This window comes from Somniosus microcephalus, unplaced genomic scaffold (genome assembly GCF_052327205.1).
Source record: "Somniosus microcephalus isolate GS21.2 unplaced genomic scaffold, FLI_Smic_1.0 unresolved_chr9, whole genome shotgun sequence".
Classification (NCBI taxonomy): domain Eukaryota; kingdom Metazoa; phylum Chordata; class Chondrichthyes; order Squaliformes; family Somniosidae; genus Somniosus; species Somniosus microcephalus.
The window spans coordinates 16,421,334-16,432,351 of NW_028225187.1; positions in this window are offsets into that span (position 1 = coordinate 16,421,334).

An 11,018-nucleotide genomic window follows, 5' to 3' on the forward strand; every position below is an offset into this window, starting at 1 on the left:
GAATTCTGTAAAAGTATCCTCCGGACTCAAAGGAAAACCGTAAACAATGCATGCAGGGCAGAACTAGGCCAATATCCATTAATAATCACTATCCAAAAAAGAGCCACCAAATTTTGGAAACACCTAGAAATGAGCAACCCCCAATGCTATCATTACGAAGCCCTGAAATGCCAAGAGAGGACCTTAAAGAAGAATACCCTCAGTCAACTAGTCCTGGGACTCAGTGAAGTAACTACTAACACTACTAACAATAACCAGCCCCAGGACAGTGACAGCGTAACACAAAGAATTCGACCCAACACAATCGTCGCTAAGCAAAAGGAAAAATATCTGTCATATTGGGCAGAAACAACAAAAACCCAAAGCAAACTCAATTGCTACTTGGCCCTAAACAGACAATACAACATGGCTGATTACCTGACCATGGTAAAGGATAGCAAACTGAGAAAAACTTTGACAATGTACAGACTTAGTGAACATAACCTGGCGATCGAAAAAGGTAGACGCAGGCAGACCCAGCTACCAAGAGAGGACAGGATATGCTCTCACTGCAGTCAGGGAGTGGTGGAGACAGAGATGCACTTCCTCACAGCTTGTAGAAAATATCAGGGCATCAGGGAGAATTTCTACCAAAAATTCTCACAAATATGCCCGGAATTCAGAAATTTGAATGACGACCAAAAACTCCCATACCTACTAGGGGAAGAGAGAAATTGTGTAACACTAGCGGAACAAGTTGCTGGAGGAAAGGGCCCCCGGCTGAGGGCATCTGCTTAAACTGTCCGTACCACCGTGAGTGGATTGTGTCCAGTGGTGGCGTGTCGCCACAGAGCTCCCCCCAGAATCCGCTTAGGAGGAGTGGACGAGTCGTGACGATGGTCTGATGGTTCTGCCGGAGCGGCTCTAAGTGGTCGCCGATCTAGTTGGTGGGGCCGGGCAGTTCGCCGCCAGCTGTGCTGGCGTGCTGGCGGGACGGCCTCTAGTTGGAGGCCGGGCCACAGGGACCTGTTCCCCTGGTTCTGTGTGTGCTGGTTTGAGCCGGTCGATGGAGACTGTGTCGACCCTGTCGCCGAGTCGCAGCTTGAAGACCTTGTCCCCGGTTTGTAGTACCTCGTACGGTCCGTCGTACGGGGGTCGCAGGGGACCGTGGTGCGCGTCGTGTCGCACGAAGACGAAGCGCGCCTGCTATAAGTTTGGCGGGACGTGAGGTGCGAGTTCGCCGTGTCGGTTGACCGGAAGTGGGGCGAACTGCTGAGCGGAAGAGAAAGAGTCGAGCCGCTGCTGTTCGGCCGACCAAGGCGTGGTAGCCTCCGGAAGGAATTCGCCTGGGACGCGCAGCAGTTGTCCGTAGACTAACTCCGCTGCCGAGGACTGGAGGTCTTCCTTGACCGCGGTGCATAGGCCTAGTAGCACCCACGGTAGGCGGTCAGTCCAGGTACTGTCATGCAGGCCGGCGCGGAGTGAGGCCTTGAGTGACCTGTGGAAGCGTTCACACAGCCCATTGGCCTGCGGGTGGTACGCCGTGGTTCGGTGGAGCGTCACCCCGAGGTTGCGTGCTGTGGCCGTCCAGAGTTCAGAGGTGAACTGGGCGCCTCTGTCGGAAGTTATGTCGGCCGGTACGCCGAACCTCGCTACCCAGGTGTTAACGAACGCCCTGGCGATGTCGGCTGTGGTGGTGGAGGTCAGCGGCACTGCCTCAGGCCAGCATGTATAGCGGTCGACCATCATGAGGAGATAAGTTTGGCCTTGCGATGGCGGCAGAGGACCAACGATGTCGACGTGTACGTGGTCGAAGCGGCGGCTGGGTACCTCGAAGTCTCCCAGGGGTGCTTTTGTGTGTAGCTGTACCTTAGCCCGTTGGCAGGTGAGGCAGGAGGTGGCCCAAGTCCGAACATCTTTGCTGAGGCCGCGCCAGACGAAACGCTGGGAGAGGAGTTTGACGGATGCGTGGGAACCCGGATGGGAGAGCGCGTGTAGCGCGTCGAAGATGCGGCGGCGCCAGGCTGCAGGGACGACCGGCCTGGGTTGGCCGAGTGAGACGTCGCAAGTGACTGCCGTGGCTTCGGGCCCGTGCGCGACCTTGGCTAGGCATAGCCCTGGCAGGCTGGTAGCCGCCGAGAGGAGGTCTGGGTCCATGAGCTGGGTGCTAGTTGCGCGTAGTCGACCGCGAGGTGATTCGCACAGATGGCGGGACGGGAAAGGCAGTCGGCGACAATGTTGTCTCTACCGGAGACATGCTGGATGTCCGTAGTAAACTCGGACACGGCCGCGAGCTGGCGTTGCTGCCTAGCAGACCAGGGTTCGGTGTGCTTGGCCATCGCGTATGTGAGCGGCTTGTGGTCCACGTACGCGGTGAAGGGGCGGCCTTCCAGGAGGAACCTGAAATGGCGGACCGACAGGTGGAGCGCGAGAAGCTCGCGGTCGAAAGTAGAGTATTTGACCTCCGGGGAGCGCAGTTGGCGGCTGTAGAAGGCAAGTGGCTGCCACGCGCCATTGACCCACTGCTCAAACACGGCTCCGACCGCGTGGTCGGAGGCGTCGGTAGTGAGCGCGACCCGGGCATCGGCCCTCGGGTGCGCGAGCAGGGTGGCGTCGGTGCGCGCGTTTTTGGTGGCGTCGAAGGCGGCTGACGTGTCAGTGGTCCAGGCTACGTCCATCTTGCCGGATTTACCTCGGAGGGAGTCGTATAGGGGCTTCATGAGGGCTGCAGCTCTGGGGATGAACCTGTTGTAGAAGTTCACCATCCCGAGGAACTCCTGGAGGCCCTTGATGGTTGTGGGGCGGGGGAACTGCTGGACGGCCTGCACCTTGTTGGGCAGGGGGACGGCCCCAGCGGGGGTGATGTGGTGACCGAGAAAATCGATCTCGGTTAGGCCGAATTGGCACTTCGCCGGGCTGAGGATGAGCCCGTGTTGGGCTAGGCGCCCGAACAGGATGCGAAGGTGTTCGAGGTGTTCCTGTTTGGAGGAGCTGGCCACGAGAATGTCGTCTAGATAGACGAATAGGAAGTTCAGGTCCCGGAGGACTGAGTCCATAAGGCGCTGGAAAGCCTGGGCTGCATTCTTGAGGCCGAAGGGCATCCTCAGGAACTCGAACAGGCCGAATGGGGTGATGACGGCCGTTTTGGGGATGTCCGCGGGGTGTACGGGGACTTGGTGGTAACCGCGCACCAGGTCGACCTTGGAAAAGACGGTTCGTCCGGCCAGTCGGGCCGAGAAGTCCTGGATGTGTGGCACCGGGCATCGATCGGGGGTGGTGGCGTCGTTGAGGTGGCGGTAGTCCCCGCAAGGGCGCCAGCCTCCGCCGGGCTTGGGGGCGATGTGGAGGGGCGAGGCCCAAGGGCTGCTGGAGCGGCGGATGATGCCGAGTTGTTCCATGGTGGTGAACTCGGCCCGCGCGATTTCCAGCTTGGCCGGGTTGAGTCTGCGGGCGTGGGCAGAAACCGGGGGGCCGGTGGTGGGGATATAGTGCGCCACACTGTGTTTGGCGGCTTTGGCTGAAAAGGTCGGGTTAGTGAGGGCGGGAAACTCGGCTAGCAGTGCCGAGTAGTCATCCGTGGCTCTGGCGAGGCAGTAGGTCGTCAGGCCGGCCGAACGGGCCGGGGTGAATGCGCCGGGGCTGGGGGCCATAGTGTTGATGTCGACGAGGCGGTGCCTCGGAATGTCGACAAGGAGGCCGTGGGCGCGTAGGAAGTCGGCGCCGATGAGTGGGCAGAGGACCCTGGCTGTGAGGAACTCCCAGCGGTAGCGGCGGCCTGCGAGGTCGAGCGTGACCATGCGGGTGCCATATGTGCGGATGTCAGAGCCATTGGCTGCGGCCAGCGTGATACCCCGTGCGCCGCGTTGGATTTCGAGGGCGGAGGCGGGGGTGATGCTGTGCTGGGCCCCTGTGTCGCACAGAAATCGGCGGTTGGTTCTGTCGTCGGTGACGTACAGTAGAGGCCCCTTTTGCCCCGCGGCCATCGCGGGGGCCGGTGCGGGGGGGGTTTGAAAGTGCACGGTGGCGTGCAGCGTTGGGCCCTAGTGCCAAAACGGGTGTGGTAGTAGCAGTGACCCGGAGTGGTAGGGCGGTCGGGCCTAGTGGGCCGGGAAGACCGCGTGGTCGTTGCCGTGAGGTCGGGCGCGACGTCGCGAGCGGACTGCGCAGAGAGCAGCCGGTCGGCCTTTTCGGCTATCTCATTCAGGTCCGTGGAGCCAGACTCCACAATGAGCGGGCGGATGCTGGCGGGGAGCTGCCGAATGAAAAGCGTGCGAAAGAGGGCGCCGGTGTTTTTGTCGTCCGAGAGGGACAGCATGTGGGAAAGCAGGTCTGATGGTGAAGCGTCACCAAGGCCGGGGAGGTCCAGGAGTTGGCAGTGGCGCTGGTAAGAGGACGTTTGAAATTTTTTAAGGAGCGCAGCCTTCAGATGCTCGTACTTGCCTTCCACTGGTGGATTCTGCAGCGCTGCCCAAACCTTGGGGACTGTGGCGTAGGTGAGAGAGGAGACGAGGTAGTTGTACTTTGTGGCGTCGACTGTAATGTGTTTCAGCCGGAATCTGGACTCGGCTTGAACAAACCAGGCTTCGGCCAAGTTCTCCCAAAAGTCCGGTAGTTTAACCGTGACTGCGTTTGTATCCGCCATGCTAGCTTAGGATTCGTCCTGAGCATCGGGGTCACCAGTGTTGAGAAACCGCGGCAAACGTGGGAGTCGAGACCAGAGTTAGTAAAACACAACTGCTTTATTCAACCTCATGGCAAAGAGGAACTGGAAAAGCCCGCGCATCCACTTAAATACTCCCCAGACAGGAAGTGCTCCCGGCAGCCTGTCCCTGCGGGAAACAAGTTGCTGGAGGAAAGGGCCCCCGGCTGGGGGCGTCTGCTTAAACTGTCCGTGCCGCCGTGAGCGGATTATGTCCAGTGGTGGCGTGTCGCCACAACATAATATTTTAAGTAATCATTAATTACATGTTACAAGAAACATAATCTACACATTGCTGCAGTTAATTAATTATAAGTCAGTCTCTCTGGAGGCTTCCTGACTCGGTCCGGATAACACCTCGGTGGTGTAGTAGTTTCTGGTGGTGTAGTAGGTTCTTTTGGCAAGGCTGATTCGGCTTGAATGCCAGTGTCGGGTTCATCGGGTTCCAGTATCACCGGATCGGAGGTAGATATGGGTATCTCTACTTCATCATTAGGCGTATAGAGTTGTGGTGTAGGTTGTCCCTTTTCAGATGACTCTATGATTTGGTCAGCATGGCGCCTTATTATGCTTTCTCCGATGTCCACGGTATACATCAGCGGTCCTAGTCGTGTGCAGATAGTTCCAGGCTGCCATTTCTCGGTACGGTAGTCCCGGGCCAAAACTTGTTGACCTATCTGGAAGGTTCTAGTTGGCCTTTCATTCATGCCTTGAAATTGCCGGTTCTCTACGTCCCTTCTGATGTTGGGCTTGATCAAATCCAGCCGGCATCTTAGGCTTCTATTGAAGAACATCATGGCGGGAGTTTGGTTTGTAACCATATGTGTTGCATTCCTGTATGCGAACAAGAAGTTATCTACCTTATGTTGTAGATTTATGTCTTCATTACCCATGGCCTTTATGGCCTTCTTGAAGGTCTGGACAAACCTTTCAGCCAATCCATTGGTGGCGGGATGGTATGGGGCGGACGTGTAGTGCTTAACCCCATTGTTTTTTAAGAACTTCCTGAATTCTTTGGACACAAATTGCGGTCCATTATCAGAACAGATCTGTTCCGGCAGCCCATTCCTGGCAAATATGGTCCTTAATACTGTGATGGTTTTTTCCGTGGTGGTGGAGGACATCTTTATTACCTCCGGCCACTTGGAGTGTGCATCAACCGCGATTAAGAACATTGAGTCCATAAATGGACCAGCAAAGTCGATGTGTACCCTTTGCCATGGAGATGAGGGCCACTCCCATGGATGTAGAGGGGCTTGTGGTGGAGCGTTTTGGACCTTCTGGCATCCTAGGCAGCTCTTGGTCATTTCTTCGATGTCTCCATCGATACCTGGCCACTATACAAACGCCCTGGCTAGGTTCTTCATTTTCACTCCACCCAGATGCCCCTCGTGAAGCTCCTTTAGAACTTTATCCTGGAGTTTGGGTGGAATCACCACTCTGGATCCACACATCAAGGTTCCTCGGCACACTGACAGCTGTTCTCTTCTTTGCGAGAATGCTGGCAACAGTGGTTCGCCATGTGCTGGCCATCCCTTCACTATTAAATCGTAGACACGTGAGAGAGTCGGGTCATTTCTAGTTTCCCTTTCAATGGCAGAATTTGTTACTGGTAGACATTCGACTATGGTAGAGTGGAAAATCTCCACTGGGTCTACGGTAGGTGCTTCTTCTACCGTTGGCAACGGTAGGCGCGATAACCCGTCAGCATTCCCATGCTGTTTTGATCCTTTGTATTCTATGTTGTATTGGTGTGCCCCTAGAAAAAGGGACCACCTCTGTAGCCTTTGCGCTGTCATAATGGGAACACCCTTTTTAGGGTTGAATATGGAGATGAGGGGTTGATGGTCAGTCAACAAGGTAAATTTTTGTCCGTGCAGGTAATGGTTGAATTTCTTCACTCCCCATACCAGGCTGAGTGCTTCCCTGTTGATCTGGGCAAAGTTACGCTCAGCTGAGTTCAATGAGCGTGACACAAAAGCTATCGGCCGTTCTGAGCCATCAGGGAATCTATGCGATAATACCGCTCCTACGCCGTAAGGGGATGCATCGCACGCCAGTCTGATTGGCAGTGATGGGTTGTAATGAGCCAAAACTTCTTTGGACGTGATTAAGTCTTTGCATTTATGGAAGGCATGTTTACAGTCTTCGCTCCATTTCCAAATTACTCCTGTTTGTAGCAGTTCATTAAGAGGGTGTAGAAGAGTTGATAAGTTTGGTAAAAATTTATGATAGTAATTTATTAATCCCAGGAATGACCTTAATTGTGAAACATTTTCAGGTGCTGGGGCTTTTATGACCGCTTCAATTTTTTCAGGTGACTTATGCAACCCTTCCTTATTAATTATGTGGCCACAATATGATATTTGATTTTGGAAAAATTTGCACTTGGGGCGATTTGCTCGTAGACCCCGTTCTCTCAGCCTAGTGAGCACCTGCTCCAAATTGACAAGGTGCTCGTTGTCGTTTTCTCCTGTTACAAGGATGTCGTCTAGGTAGCATTGAGTCCCCGGAATCCCTTGGAGGACTTGCTCCATAGCTCTTTGCCAGATAGCTGGAGCTGATGCTACTCCGAAAACCAGTCGATTGTACTGGTACAGACCTTTGTGTGTATTTATCGTGAGATACTTTTTAGAGGCCTCTTCAACCTCCATCTGTAGATATGCTTGTGCCAAGTCAATTTTGGTGAAACGTTTCCCTCCGGATAGTGAGGCGAAAATATCTTCTATCCTCGGAAGAGGATACTGTACCATGTGAAGGACCGGGTTTACAGTCACCTTGAAGTCCCCACAGATGCGAATTTTTCTCTGTTCTTCAGATTTATCATTATTCAACGCTTTCTTCATGACTGGGACGATGGGTGTTGCCCACTCGCTCCAATCTATTTTGGATAATACGCCTGCCTTTTCCAAATTCTCCAGCTCTGCCTCGACTGCCGGACGTATTGCGTATGGCACCGGTCTTGCCTTAAAAAACTTGGGAATTGCTGCATCTTCCACTTTTATTGAGGCGGTGATGCCTTTCAAGGTTCCTAGTTTCTCTTGAAACACTTCTTTGGCGTTGGCCAAGATGTCTTTTAATCGTTCAGGTATGATGTCATCATTGTTTTTTTCCTTACTGGTCACCGTCAGTGCCTGAATGGAGTGCCAGTCTAAACGTATTTTCCTGATCCATTCACGTCCCAACAGCGGTGGACCACCATCTTGTAGAATGTATAAATACAACTTTTGTATTTCCTTGCCGTTGTATACAACAGGCACCCTTATTTTTCCTTTGGGGTATACTTTCTGCCCCGTATATGTTTTCAAGATAATGGATGTGTCTTTTAAAGGTACATGTGGAAATAGCCGCTCGTAATCCCGTCGATTTATGACGGTCAGAGCTGATCCTGTATCTAGCTCCATTTTAACTGGGGACCCTGCTATCGTGAGGGTAACCCAAATGGTCTGGTAATCATCTTTGGCAATTACATTATGTAATTTGAGACAGGTTAGTCTCTTGTTTTCGGAGTCGCTACCGCTCTTCTGGTCTTCGGAGCTACTGTCCGTCATCATTTGTACCTTTCTGTACTTTTCTTTATTGATTTTTGTTTTCCTGTCCGTGGATTTTTTTTGTCCAGATCGGCATACCCGTGCAATGTGTCCAATCTTTCCGCATTGCCTGCATGCTTTGTCCTTGAACCAGCAGCCCCTCTGGTCATGGGTGGATCTGCTGCAGCGATAACATCTCTCGAAACCCTGTGTCATTTCATGGGTGCTGAAGTCCTGTGTCTTTTGTTGTATCTCTGCAGCTCCTCTTGCGGCTGCTTCGTATGATACAGCCATACTGAAAGCCTTGTCCAGTGTTAAATCTTTCTCAGAAAGCAGCCTTTTCTGTGTTCCTTCACTTAGGAGACCGCAGACGAATTTGTCGCGAAGATAATCTGCTAGTCCTGCCCCGAATTGGCAGTACTTTGATAGCTTTCTTAATTCGGTGAGGTAATCAGTGTTACTTTCATTCTTGTGTTGATTTCTCTTGAAGAATTTGAATCGTTCCGCTATCAGCAGCGGTGTTGGGTTTAAGTGCTCCTGTAGGGTATCAACAATCTCTTTAAAATTCTTGTCCTTTGGTTTGGCTGGAGTGATTAAATTTCGTAACAGCCCGTATGTCTTTGCGCCCATTAGATTTAGCAGTACTGAAGCTTTTTTTTCATCTTCTATTCCATTTGCAGTGCAATATACCTCCACTCTTTCCACATATGTGGTCCAATCCTCTATTTCATTATCAAAAGCATCAATATTGCCAGACTTAGGCATCCTAGAAAAAAAAATGGCGCTTCCCGCGCTTTTCTTTCTTTTCTGCAGAAAAGATATGGCGCTTCCCGCACTTCCCCGCCGCTGCTGCCGATGACAACGCTGTCTCCCGCGGTTTCTGTTCCTTTTATTTATTTATTTACAGTTGGAGACTCGTTCCCACCGGACTCTCTCTGCTAGGTCTGAACGCCGAACTGCTTGCAGCGCCGGCCGTCTCCCGAGTGCTCCCTCCCCGTCTGTTACTGCTTGCCTTCGCCTTCGCTGCTTGGCCCAGCTGTAGAGCCAGCCGCTGGAGCCCCAGCCCGACGCCCAGGAAGGATTATTGCAGTACCTGCCACCAGCTTGGCTAGCTGGTGAAACCACAGCTTTTTCTTTTTCTTGATTTTTCTTCAACTTTGGATGCCAGAGGAATCGATGCCCTTGAGGTGCTCCCGAATTGCAGGTAAGTCCGTTTCCAATTCGTCGCCACTGTTGTGTCCGTGTGTTAATAGAAACACTGAAGACAGGAGTTGGTTTCACAGGTGTTTACTGAACAAAGTCTGGAGGGGAACTAACTGATACAACACAATATACAGGCTTATATAGCCCGAGTGGCCATTACCGGCATTACAGTACACAGGGGGCTCTTAAAGGCACATACACTACAAGAGAGAGAGAGAAAGAGAGACCGTGAGAGAGAGAGAGATAGAGAGAGAGACAGAAAGAGAGAGAGAGAGAGAGAGAGAAACAGAGACAGAGAGGGAGAGAGAGAGACAGAGAGAGAGAAAGACACAGAGAGAGACAGAGACAGAGAGAGAGAGAGAGAAAGTGATACAGAGAGAGACAGAGAGAGAGAGACAGAGAGAGAGAAAGACAGAGAAAGAGTCAGAGAGCGTTACAAACATAGAAACATAGAAGATAGGAGCAGGAGTAGGCCATTCGGCCCCTCGAGCCTGCTCCGCCATTCAATGAGATCATGGCTGATCATCCAAATTCAGTACCCTGTCCCTGCTTTCTCCCCATATCCTTTGATCCCTTTAGCCTCAAGAAATATATCCAACTCCTTCTTGAATATATTTAATGAATTGGCCTCCACCGCCTTCTGTGGTAGAGAATTCCACAGGTTCACCACTCTCTGGGTGAAGAAATTCCTCCTCATCTCAGTCCTAAATGGCTTACCCCTTATCCTTAGACTGTGACCCCTGGTTCTGGACTCCCCCGCCATCGGGAACATCCTTCCTGCATCTAGTCTGTCCAGTCCTGTTAGAATTTTATAAGTTTCAGTGAGATCCCCTCTCATTCTTCTAAACTCCAGCGAGTATAAGCCCAATCGACCCAATCTCTCCTCATACGTCATTCCTGCCATCCCAGGTATCAGTCTGGTGAATCTTCGCTGCACTCCCTCCATGGCAAGGACATCCTTCCTCAGATAAGGCGACCAAAACTGCACACAATACTCAAGGTGTGGTCTCACCAAGGCCCTGTACAACTGCAGCAAGACATCTTTGCTCCTGTACTCGAATCCTCTCGCTACGAAGGCCAACATACCATTTGCCTTCTTAACCGCCTGCTGCACCTGCATGCTTACCTTCAGCGACTGGTGCACAAGGACACCCAGGTCTCGTTGCACTTCCCCTTTTCCCAATCTATTGCCGTTCAGATAATAATCTACCTTCCTGTTTTTGACACCAAAGTGGATAACCTCACATTTATCCACGTTATATTGCATCTGCCCAATCACCCAACCTGTCCAAATCATACTGGAGTTTCTCGGCATCCTCCTCACAGCACACACGCCCACCCAGCTTTGTGTCGTCTGCAAACTTGGAGATATTACATCTAGGGGGAGAAATTCGGTTGTTAGCGCCACCGATTAACGCCTAAAGAGGCCAAGAAGTGGGGCGCTAGCCAATTTCCGGGCGGGCGCAAGGCCTCGCCCCATATTGAGCATGCATTTAGTGCCAGCGCTAAATCTTAGCGCCCGCTCATGGGCGCAGGCTGATTATGACGTCATTTGAGTGTGCAACGCCTTTTGGGCGCCCCGGACTGCAAATTCAGTGGCGCCCCCC